Below are 13,536 nucleotides of genomic sequence, written 5' to 3' on the forward strand. Positions count from 1 at the left end.
ACACATTGCCCTGACCTGTCTAAAGCATGACCTCAGCTCATATACTTTCTCAGTGGCAGCACACCACAGGCAATGGCGATCACACCAGCCCTGCACTTTTGACCCAAGTGGCACCCGCTCCGTCCCTTTCTTGGCCTGCACACAGATTTCATTTCTCACTGTCTCGTAATCGCACTCCAATTACAATTAAGCTATCTCTGGGGACGTCAGTATTAATCAAAAACGAGCAATTTGAGTGCTGTAGCCGTTGGTGATTGGCGGCTGTGCGATATCATTCCATGGACTTCTCCAGCCTTGTCGCACAGCGAGAATAACCCCTTTAAAGTGCTCACTTGAAATCAAGGCCAGGGTCATGGTGTCAACATCCCACTTTAGGCAAAGGAAAAGGACTCTGTTTTCTTGGGAGACACAATGTTGCGCAAACACGCACTCTGGCTCATTGAATTTCTTTCTTTTTTATGTTCTTTTTTCAGATTTCACTTTGCTTCCAAATTCATCCTATGCCTGAAAGTGTATTTTTCTTTTTTTCTCACCCATATGCACTTTTTTCTCTGTGCAAGAAATTTATTTTCACATTTACAAACAAAACTCACACATTTGTTTAATTTTGTTGTGTTTATGTATTAGAGCAAACTTGGCTTCAAAACGCAAAGGAAGATTTAGAAAATATTTTAAAAGTAGGAAAACGATCCAAGTGTAGTCATAGTTATCTAATATTTGCTCTTCCCCCGACAAAGACACGCTAAGTAATTAATTTTGAAGATCAACCCGTGCCCATCTTTGCAGCCGAAGGCTCGACTTGTCAGTTATTCTGCTTTTACATTAAGAAAGCACTTAATGAAGTTATATGTGATATTCGCGATAAACCTGTAGCTTAGTCAGGGTGCAATGGGGCCTAATACAATGAAGGAAATGAGCGCCCTGACTCCTGTTTGACATATAAAGCAGTAATCAAGGTTCAGCGTGCTGGTCACGCCTTTCGGCCCCAGTGTGCCACTCTACCCGCCGCACCATCTCTGAGACAAAGCGGAATACAGAACACTTCTATGAGCAAGGGAACCAATTGCCTCTATTTTAATCAAGTACTTCAATGTATTTTAAGAAAGTACATTGAGAAATGTCACCTACACCCATCCTTCTATGAAAAGTACAATCTGTAATAGATTTCAGATATTCAAAGCTCAATTATACCACAACCCTTTCATGTCTCCAAAACACAACAACACTAATACACACATATCAGGCTCTTCCAAAAGCCACAATCCTCGACATGAAACCACAATTACAAAAACACAACCAACACAGCTGTTTCAAAATTTCACCTTTATATTAATCACATCTTATCCAAACTATTTCAGTGTCAGAACAGCCTCCAGAGAGCCATGCAGGGGTTACTAGCCCTGTGAGGCTTTTCACTCCAGATACACCAGGCCCAACCAATTATGGATCCCGAGCAACTGGGCCAAGTACCCTTTCTTCGCTTCACTCTGAATGGTAACTGTGGTCGAGCAGTCAAGGCTCCCTTGGTGGGAGGTGTACACACAGGTCAGTGAACAAGGCTCATGACTTAAAGTGCAAACAATAACTCAATGCCCAGCCAAATACATGCTTTTATAAGAAAAAATAGCATTTTATTTCTAACTCTACGCATCCAAAGGAATACGACATTCAGAAGCAAGAACACAATCCCTTTAAGGTTGGGGCTTTAGTAGTTGTCAGAAAAATCCCTGTGCCACCCTCATTTTGGTAACATGCTCAGGGTTATTCCCCATTTACTGGTGGCCGCATCCATGGAATGCTCACTATTATTCTGTACTCAAGAGTCTCCTTTTGAGTCTTCAGGATTTAGTTAAAAATGTTTATGTTGCTGCAGTATCGTTAGGAGCAAGTGCCCCGGGGCACAACAGGCCCAGTTCACATCTTACCCAGTCTTGCAGCAAGGAAGAGTTCAGTGGTGCAGCGGGTGCCCTGTGCTCTGCTTGAAGAAGTCAAGCTACTGCAGTCCAACAGGCAGCGCCCGGTGGCACTGTCTCTCTCTCTAAGCGGTGCAGCCGGTGTTCCCTTAGTTGTCGGAGCAGATTCCAGCTTGTGAAGATGTAGCAAGTTGGTTGGGGGGATTCCTTTCTTCAGCTCCTGACTCCAGCCAGTGATGGTGTGATATTGTCCACAGTGTCCTTGGCAGTCCTCAGTGGTTATGACTCAGAGGCAGTTCCCTTACACTGCGGGTCCAACTCGCCAGACGTAGTCTCATTCTCTCCTTCAGGTGGCAACCTTAGTCCTTTGGAAATGTTGGTACCGGCAGACCCACCAGGAATACAAGGTTGCCATAGTATGGGATAATACGGGTGCGGGCTCCTCTAGCACAAGTGCCCCTCCCCATGTGATCACACGTCTTTGCGTTTCGCAAAGTAGCAACTTTACTGGGGCCCACCACTGGTATATGGTGTCACAGGAGTGCAGCAGTACAAGTCTAACAAGACCAGCATGACGCTGAACATACGGCACATTGTACAGCAGTGTTCTCCTGGCATATGAGGGGGGTCTCTGAGCCTACACTGCACATGGGCAACAACCTAATTGATATGAATGCACAGCCGAATCCTTTCACCTCACACAGGGCATCTCCACTGTAGGCCTCCCCACTGGACCTTGCTTGCTCCAACGCTCTCCTTTTCCTCAGGGGACACACAGGTATTGCCAATCAGGCAGGCCTGGTGCTCCAGGCTTGAGGACAGGGGGTCTTGTTTTCCATGGGAGATGTCTTCTCATCTAGCAGGGGGACTAGCAGGCCTTTTCTAACCAGTCCTGGTCACAGGCAGAAGTCTTGTAGTGCTTCTCCTTCTCACAAAGCCTGTCTTGCTGCTTGGCAGATGACACAATTTAGGGTCTCAACCTCAACTTTTTATAGTTTATTTCCAGACACCAAACTGTTATTTACAGTCTGAGTCTTTGAAGTTTTATGTTGGGAATCTGCTTCTTTTGAAGTTGCCACTTCTCTTTTCCTTCTTTCCTCATGAAAGACAGCCTCTTACTGCAGGCAAGACTCCGAAGCTGATTGTCCCACAACACAATTCATGGGAGTGACCAGAGTTCATGCCTGCACCCGAGCCTACACTTTATGATTCCCTTATCAACCCCATCTCCTTTTATGAGATTTGTTCAGGCCCCTTCCATGTGATTGAGCACTGAATCAAAGAACAGTCTTTTGTAGTGTAAATGGAGTCTATTTCTTTTTCCCCTCCTTTATGTGTTCCGCCCAGCTCACAGGAATGCAGCAATACACAAATCTCTCTGGAAGGATTCCTCTCCTCTTCGTGTCTTCACCAGGCAGGCATGGACTTCCCAAAATGGAATCCATGGTCCTCCATGTAACGTACCACTGCAGACACACTAAGCCAGTGTACATTCACCGCCCACGTACTGTCCAGCATTATTTTCTCCAGGCATTGTGCCCTTACATGTACAAATGCATTCAGCACACACACACTCTGCACCATTGTTCAGCACTAAAGCTTTTCTATATTTAATTGGGTGTGCTGTTTACAAACACACACAATGCTACCACACACACTCACCATGTGAGCACTGCACAACCCTACACTCTTCATGTATTGTATTTCATGAAAGCACACATACACCTAGCACATGCTTTTATTGCCTGCGCACTGCATGTCACTACATGTCATGTAATGTATTCCTCACAGGCATATGTATAATCAGTAGTACATACATTATCCAACATACACCACACAGTACTACTCTACCCCTGTACTGTACCACTCCCAGGCACACATGCATCCAGTGCAGCCACTACTCCTGTGCTGTGCCGCACTCCACATCTAAATGATGTAGTCCAAGGGTGAGTTAAGCACACAGCATTCAAACTTTTAAAAAGGTAAGTGAGCCTGTAGGCCTCACTCCAGAGACACAGGATAAAAAGGTCCTGTTCACTACTACTGATCAGTATGCAGTATGCTGTCACTTGTGCTGCTTAACTCCTGGTGAAGGCGGTAGCCTTCCACCATTATGAAGGTAGACCATTGGGAGCCCCTCCTGATCTAACATGATTGTAATCTGCGAGACAGCTCTATGTGATCTCACACACACACACACGTTCTTTGTTTGCCTATGACAAAAAGTCAGCTCTGTGCATCCAGGTAACTGTACAATATGGCATTGCGAGCAGGGGTACACATCTTTACCATGCAGAAGACGTTTCCGTCCCAAAACCTTGCCTTCTAGAGCTTACAACAATGCTAATTACAGTAAAAGGATGATTGAAAGAATACACTCAACTGAACAGCTAAACATGTTTTACTAAATAGCATGGCTGTCATAGACATTACATTTTTGTCAGAACAACAAAAGCCATAGCATTAAACATCCACTACCATCAATGGGAGCATTCTTGCAATTTGCACGATCACAGAGCTTATTGCCGCATGTCTAACAAAAAAGGACTGAATAAGGTAGTGGAAGATCTAAGATTTTGTCGCCTTGCCCATGTTGATCTTTTGGCAGATATTGCCTACCATCACCTTTGAGTGCCCTTTAATTTTCTACTCCATACATATCATATTGCAATTGCTGTTCACTCCTTATCCTGAATTGTTGAATAATTGGTAAGGTATACCTAGAACACTCTGACATTCTTACTTTGGGAATGTAATATATATCTATTCTCCATGCCCCATCTAACACATATTTAATTTGGCATCCTCTCCTCCTGTGGTCTGCTCACTCACACACACCCATTCTTACATTCCTTCAGCCTACCATTATTAAATAATTGTAATAGCAACTACATTTCTGGACTTTTGGTAGAGGTTCTCCACAAATAACTCCATTTTTGATGGAGTATTGTGCATACTATTTTCCTAATGTTGTCTGCTATGACATGCTTCCCTAACGCATTGTGCTTAAAACTTTCCTAAATATTTTGTCCTGGTGAGCTTCCCTATCACCCACTCACCTCCTCCTGACCCCCTCCTCCTGTGCTCCATCATGAAACTGGTGCACACGTGATCCTATCTTTGCTGAAACGTCAGATCTATAGTGAATATCAATTGCTTCATTTTTTGACTTCCCTGTCCAACCTCATAACATTTGCCTGTCCTTTCCCTATGCACCAACTGACCAAAGCCTAGACTTATAGAATATGACTTAAGAAACCTTGCATAATCCACAAAGGTCATTGTGGGACAGATTTATGAAAGAATTGCCCTTCTACTACGTCAAGCAAGGTGTTAGAAATGGGGCCTCTGGTTGGCAGTCAGTTTGCACTCTGTCCATGCAGGAACCCTCACTCTAGTCAGGGTAAGGGAGATACACAGCTCAGATAACTCCTGCTCACCCCCTTGGTTGGCACAAACAGTCAGGTTTATCTCAGAGGCAATATGTAAAGTATTTGCACAATCACACACAGTAACACAGTGAAAACACCTCAACAGGACCCAACACCAGTTTAGAAAAATAGCCAATATTTAACTGAGTAAAAGAAGACCAAAACAACAAAAATCCAACATACACAAGCAAAGTGATGAATTTTCAAAGATTAAACTTCAATATAGCGCTTAGAAACACAAATGCTTCAATTTGGTGTTATCACGGTGTCATGACAGAGTCGTTCCTAAGAACCTGACGCCAATGGCGCCGGTCATGGAATCGCACGAGCCCCCAGGTTCAGTACCTTTTGAAAGTGATGCAACAAGCAGGTGCACAGAGTCAGGGAAGCAAGGCGTAGCTGGATCCAGTGTGGCGTTGGTTCTGGTCCTACGGAGAAGTGGAGATGAGGTGTAAGTCCTTGCTGCGGAGCAGGGTAGATGAGGCAGTGTTGGTGCGAAGCGCCGGGTCCTTATGCTCCTGCAGGGTCGATGTCTGGTGGGTCAAGACATGGTGGGGCGACCTCACAGGGTCATGCCAAGGGGCTGCAGGTGCCGAATCAGAGTTGGGTGTCACGGATGTCGGTGACACGGCACTCGGGACTCACAAAGTCACGAGACGTCAGCGGGGCTGTGGCAGCATCAGGTCTGCGATGTCAGCTGGGGTAGTCACACTCCAGCAGAGACCACAGCTTTAGTTGCAGGCGGTGTCACGGGGTCAGGCAGCAGCATCAGTCCAGGCATCGTCTGGCATTGGTGCCCTTGGTTTTTCTTGGTCTTCAACCAGCTTTCACTCCCAAGGGTCCAGAAACTGGAATAGATACCACCTGGCGAGTTAGGATCCACAGCAAGTGAACCCAGAGGCTGGTAGGTGAAGACTTTGCTGTCCCTGAGACTTCTGAACAGGAGGCAAGCTCAGTCCAAGCCCCTGGAGAACCCTCACAAGCAGGATACACAGCAAAGTCAGTCTTTGTCCTCAGTAGGGCAGAAGCAACAATTGCAGGCCAACCCAGCAAAGCACACACACACAGCAGAGGGCAGTACTCATCCTCCAACTCTTCAGCTCTTCTCCTTGGCAGATGTTACTCTTGATAAAGAAGTATTCCAAAATTTTGAGATTTGGGTCTACTATTTATACTCATTTCTGCCTTTGAGGTAGGCAAACTTAAAAGGAAAGTCTCTGTTGTTGACAAGATCCTGCCTTGCCCAGGCCTGGCCCCAGACACACACCAGGGGGTTGGAGACTGCATTGTGTGAGGACAGGCACAGCCCTTTCAGGTGTAAGTGTCAGACCCTCCCTCCCCACTCTAGTCCAGGAGACTTATCAGGATATGCAGGACACTCCTCAGCACCCTCACTGTCTAGAGGGAATTCACAAACAACTCAACTGTCAGTTTGACTCAGACGTGCATTCCACAGGCAGGCAGAGAATGGTAAAGCAAGAAAATGCCCACTTTCTAAATGTGGCATTTTCAAACTGACAATCTGAAAAATAACTCTACCAAACAATGTATTTTTAAATTGTGAGTTGAGAGATCCCAAACTCCACATATCTACCTGCTCCCAATGAGAAACTGGACTTAAAGGACATTTAAAGACAGTCCCCATGTTACCGTATCTGAGAGATAGCCCTTGCAATAGTGAAAACCAAATTTAAGAGTATTTCACTATCAGGACGAGTAAAACACACCAGTACATGTCCTACCTTTTAAATACACTGCACCCTGCCTACCTAGGGCCTACCTTAGGGGTGACTTACATGTAGTAAAAGAGAAGGGTTGGGCCTGGCAATTGGGTACCTTGCCAGGTCGACTTGGCAGTGCAAAACTGCACACAGAGACACTGCAGTGACAGGTCTGAGATATGTTTACAGGGCTAGTCATGTAGATGGCACAATCAGTGCTGCAGACCCACTAGAAGAATTTGATTTACAGGCCCTGGGCACCTCCAATGCACTTTAATAGGGGCTTGCTAGTAAATCAAATATACCAAACATGGATAAACCAATCACCAATACAATTTCGACAGAGAGCATATGCACTTTATCACTGGTTAGCATTGGTAAACTGCCCAGAGTCCAAGTCCAAAAGCCAACAAAAACTGGTCAGAAATAAATAGGAGGAAGAAGGCAAAAAGTTTGGGGATGACCCTGCAAAAGGGGTCAGGTCCAACACAAGGTGGTGCAAAGGCAGCGCTGTTGTGTAGCCATTTTAGTTATAGATCCATTCACGTTATTTTAACACACTAGGCATGCCGCTGTGCACTTTAATCTAGATATATTTTATTTGGCTTTGCTTTATTATTGTTACAGTAGCCGCTTTTACGGTCTTGTTTTATTTTCTATATATCCATCTGGTTTTACCTAGGCCAGCACTCTGTTCTCAAACAAGACATTCTTGCTCACTCTGTGATTCTTACAAGGCTGCAGCAAGATAGGTTCCCGGTGAACGTGGTATAAGTTTAGTCTCTGACATTCGTAGAAAGCCCAAAGTGAGATTTACTATGCCATGCAAAGCCACCTTAAGTTTCTTTATGTGGCATAAAGGGGGTGGAACCCTACTCAAGCAGCAACCACAACCCTTGTCAGGGTAAAATCAGAGGTTAACCCCAAATTAATCTGTGCTTAACCCTATGGTAGCTTGGCAAAAAAGCAGTCCGACTTAACTGAGAGGCAATATGTAAAGTATTTTATGCAGTACTTTATAACTTTGGGGCACAATTTAATAATATGATACATCTGGCCCATAGCTTATCAACCTAAGTATAAGTATAACTGGTAATTTCTATGGTTTTGTATCCCCACACATCAAGCAGACCACGTATTGGACCAGATATTTTTAATGTGACACTGGAAGTCGGCATTCCCTTTCCGCAAGTCTGGTCTGACCGCTACTTGATTTGATTTAAATGGGTGATTGTAGGAAAAGTTCAATTGCAGGCTGCAATAGCTTTTCACATTTCTAGAGCCTTTCATAAAATCCAGCAAAAGTAGTTTATTAGAGCACTGGAGGAGAGCGCTCCCTCTCTTTCGAATAATGACGCCAGCGTTCTGGACAGCTGGATTGGGCCACTGCCCATGAACTGGTGCCAACACTTCTGCTGTCCTCATTCAGAGTGAAGCCATCTCGCCCCTGGTAAACAGACACCTTTAAAGAGGGCAAGTAACAGTGTAAGATTTCAGAAAGACAGTGGAGGAAATTATATAACCCAGCCTGAAAGCCAACTTGGAATGTAAAAGTGAAAGGGCTGGGAACAAATCGAGAGAGATTTGATAAATTGTGCAAAACTTTATGTCCCCTGAGGCCAGCTCTAGGTGTCAGGAATCTTCGACTGAATGTTGTCAATAGCTGGACTATTTACAGGATAAGATGAATATTCAGGCCAGTCTTTCCCCCATTATGCAGCATGCGGAGACTACGTTCAAAAGCGGCTTTACACATAATTCTACAGTGACTCTTTCCAGACTCGAACCCATTTTGCTGGAAGGATCATCTATAGCCATATGCGGCCTTAAGTCCAACTCTCTAGCGGACCCTTGCCCTCTAAATATGCTGGCGATAGGGACAAGTGTGATCAACCCCTTGGCCAACAAACTCCTGAATGAATCTTTATCATCAGCAATAGTGCCTTACGACTGAAAGCAGGCCACAATGTGTCGTTGTTGAAGAATCCCCAGGCAGAACCAGGCACGCAATTCAACTACAGACCCATATCTTTCCTTCCAGTTTTATCTAAAGTACTGGAGAAGCATGTTAACCATCAGTTCTCCTAGTACCTGGAGAGCAATAATTTATTACATCCGAGTCATTCTGGCATTCGTTCCATTTTCAGCACTGAGACAGTGCTAGTGGAGGTGGCAGATTACATGAGGAGTATGTTAGATGTCAGCAGCCTTTGATATGGTACCCCATGCCACACCCCTGGCCCATCTTCAATCTATTGGAATTGTGGGTCAAGCTTTGGATTGCCTGGCCTCATTCCATGAGGGGCGAGGACAAGAGGTCTGGACTCCTACTTTCTCGTCTGGGTCAAGTGAATTGTGATTAGGAGTACCATAGGGTTCCACTCTGAGCCCTACTTTACTTAATATCTAAACCACACTACTTGCCCTACTGGCCGAGGACTTAGGAGCAAAAATAATTTCCAATGCTGATGACACCCAGTTATTGTTTTCCTGGGTTAAGGATGCAGGGTTCCCTGGTGAAAATATTAAAACCTGCCTGTCAGCCGTCTTCCAGTGACTCACACACCACCAGCTCAATTGCAGCACAGAAAAGATTGAGATGCTTTTCTTTGGCGTGAAGGCCCCTGAAACATAGCAGTCATTTTTGCCTGTGAATACCCCCCACCTGGGTGGCGAGATAATTCAGTGAAGTATTTACGCATCAAATTTGATGACTGTCTGTGTTTTCTACCTTAGGTTAATATGGTGGTAGTAATTCCTTTGGACTGCTGCACATTTTAAAAAAGTTCTTACACTTTCATTCTTTCACAGCCTGGAAAAATGTCATGTAGGCTTTCATAACATCTATGCTTGATTATGGTAATGCCTTGTATTTGGGTCTTCCTGATTATCTCACTAATAAATTGCAGGTGGCCCAAAACTCAGCAACTCGCACTCTTTTGGGCTTGCCTCTGCAGCACACGTGTCCCCGCATCTGAGGGCTTTGCATTAGCTCCCTATAAAGAAGAAGAATCTATTTCAGACCCTTGTCCTGGTGCATAAGGCCCTCCATCAGACTGACGTAGGGTACCTCAAGGTAGTGATTAGTTTGTATGCTCCTTCTAGGTGCCTTTGTTCAGCTAATTCTTTTTTGGTTAAAACTCCCAAGATCTGGCTTTCTAAAGGCTGGAGGCAGGCCCATCTTCTTTTTAGGGCCACTATCATGGAACAAATTGCCTTTTGAGTTACGGACCATTGCAGCCATGTCTCAGTTTAGAAAGAAACTGAAAATGTGTCTCTTTAATCAGGATTAAGGGCCAGATGTATCAAGCTTTTTTGCACTTGCAAACAGTGCGAATTGCAAAAATCGGCCATTTGTGAATGCAAAAATGGTCCCTGTGATGTATGAAAGGCATTTGCAGTGTGAAAATACAGAATCGCAAAAATTGCGAATTTTTGCGAATATGAAATGGTTTTGCGTGTCGCAATCAGCGTATCGCATATAGCGACTTGAAATACCGAATCGCTATTTGCTGAGATGCATACTGTGACACAGTTTAGCGAATCGCAGATAGCGATCAGCAAAATCATGTCGCAATTTGCGATACGCTGATTGTGACATGCTAAACCATGTCGCAATGGGATGCATTAAAAAGTCACAAATTGCCAAAATTCACAGAATGGCCTTTTGCACATGCAATTTACCACAAACTGAAATTAGGTGTTAACCAGGTGCAACCTATATAAAGAGGCCCAGAATGCCTCAGCCGCTCTTCCACAATAGCTGCACTCTACATGATGGCAAGGAGGATGAGGATCTTGGCAGGTTTAAGGAGAGGGAGGAGGAGACAGGAGCGCATTTTCAGAGTGCGGATCACATTGTTTGACCAAACAGAGGAGGAGATATATGATAAGTACAGGTTAAACTCAGCCATGATACTTGACCTGATACCTGATCTACAACCCCTACTGCAGCGCACGACACACAGGACCAATAGCATACCTACCCATGTGCAGGTATTATGCTCTCTGAACCTGTTAGCCTCAAGGAGCTATCAAGGAGTCATAGCAGCAGCAGGAGGGGTCTCACAGAGTGCTTCCTCACGATTCTTCAAAGCATTTCTAAATGCCATGTTGAAAAAAATACAAGAGCACATAAGATTCCCCAACACCCCACATGAATTACAACAAACGAAAATAAATTTTTATCAGATTGCACAATTTCCTCATGTCATAGGTGCCATTGATGGGACACATGTAGCTATCTGTTCACCATCGGCCACCGAGTATGTTTATCGGAACTGTAAAAACCATAATTCCATGAACATACAGGTGATTAGCATTGCCTCTAACCTCATCACCGATCTTGTGGCCAGATACCCAGGAAGCACACATAACTCCTATGTCTTTCGCCACAGCAAGATTCATACAAGACTTCTAGCTGGGGAGTTTGGCGAAGGATACCTACTGGGTAAAGCAATGGATGACTATGTTGCATTGAAGTAATAGTGACGTCAGATTCCAACAGTACTCATTTTACCCTCTGTTCATTCCAGGAGACAGTGCCTATGCAGTGTGCATCTACATACTGACGCCCTACCTGAACCCTGCAACGCCTGCAGAGCGGAGGTACAATGCTGCACACAGGGCAACCCGCAGTGTGGTGGAGCGGACTTTTGGTCTCCTGAAGAGCCGCTTCAGGTGTATCCATAATAGTGGCCGCATGTGCAATGTTGCACAACATAGCAACAAGAAGGGGCATACCGGTTGAACCAATGGAGCCGGACTCACATGAAGATGGTGATCCCTTACCACCCCATCATCCAGTAGACAGGACCAGTGCAGCAGAGGGCAGGCAAAGACATGCTGACATCACCCACAACCATTTCTAATGTAAGTAATGACAACACCACTGCAATTTTATATCTGCAGTTAGCAACTTTATTACCTTGACTTCAGGTAACGTATGTGTCAATAGGACATAGCCATGAACCATAGGCTACCATGTGCAAATAACAGTGTCACACTATTAGCATCATAGTATAACTGTACATGTTACGGTAGTCCCCTGTAGGCCTTAACATTACTTCCAATGTCCACGCACTCCACTTGAGTGCTCAGTGGCCTCACTGGCACCTCTTGTAGCGGGTTCATTGTCAACACTGTATCTGGTACTGCGATGCCTAGGATCCATCACAGGGGCTGTAAGACTTCTGATGCTAGAGAACTCCTCACTATCTCCACCACCCAGTTCGCTGTTGTAGCACTGCGTACTGTCTGCATTGCATCCAGGACATAGGTTATTTCCACCAAGCCCTATGTAATGTCCCGACTACAGTGTGCCATCTCCACCTGTATACCCACAGCACGTCGTGACATCATGGCAGTTGAGCTAGCAAGCCGATTGACCGATTTGCAGAACCCATCAAACCTTCTCATGAATTGCTAATGGCGCCTACGGTGGCTGACACGCTCCTGCTGAATCTCAGTGCAGAGGTCTCTTATGGCATTTGTCAAGTCCTTTGTGTTTTCGGCTGCTGTTTGCTGTCCTTCATGCAGTGACCCCAATTGCTTGTTCATTGTGCCCATGTTCTGATTGAATGACACCAACTGCCTGTGCATTGACCTCATGTGTTTGCTTTGCAGGTGCTGCACTTTCAGCATGGAAGCTTCAAGTCTGCCAAAAATTGATGGGCTCTCTCTTTCCTCAGTGCACTGTTGCCTGCATCATGATGCCTCCTGAGGGGAGTTGACTGACACTGGGGCAGGGCCTGCTGTGTTCCTGTGGATCTATCCTCTGGGGGTGGTGTGGGAAGTTCATCCGGCATCTCATCTGAGTCCAGGTTGTACTCTGGGAGAGGTAACACCCTTGCCCTGTGTCTGGGTAGTGCAATACTGAGAGGCTCACTTCTGTTGGAGTTGGACTGTGGCTGTGTTTCAACATCCCCCACATTTCCACTTTCTGCTGCAGAAGGGCCCGGGACATCTGCAACGACAATGTGCAGCATGTCAAAAATGTAAATATCACAATAAGTAGCACAAAAGCAAATTTTCTACTCTGGCATCGTATCACTGTGAGGTGTGTGTGTTATTTCTCTATGTGGCTTAACACCATGTTGTTTTGAATGTGATTTATTGACCCTCGGATTGTGGCCTATCACTCCCATAAGGCATTGTTGTGTTGTATGTAAGATGTGGCATGGACTACTTATCATGCTGCATCAAGCTAATAGCTATTTCAGGGGGGCATTTGTACATGCACATATGGGGATACGCATCATTTCTGCCCTTACCTTTGCTGGTGCTGGGTGTCCCTGAGGTGTCAATGTCAGTGACACCACTGATGGCTTCCGGAAGCAGGGTGGACTCCACCATGTCTTCCATTGGTGTGGACGGTGTCTGGATGGGTGGTCCTCCTACGGTGCTCCTTGCCTCCTTTGGCCTGGTGGCTACCCCTTCTTTGGCACGGGAACGCAGGTCATACCATCTCTT

The sequence above is a fragment of the Pleurodeles waltl genome, chromosome 4_2 (genome assembly GCF_031143425.1).
Source record: "Pleurodeles waltl isolate 20211129_DDA chromosome 4_2, aPleWal1.hap1.20221129, whole genome shotgun sequence".
NCBI classification, from domain to species: domain Eukaryota; kingdom Metazoa; phylum Chordata; class Amphibia; order Caudata; family Salamandridae; genus Pleurodeles; species Pleurodeles waltl.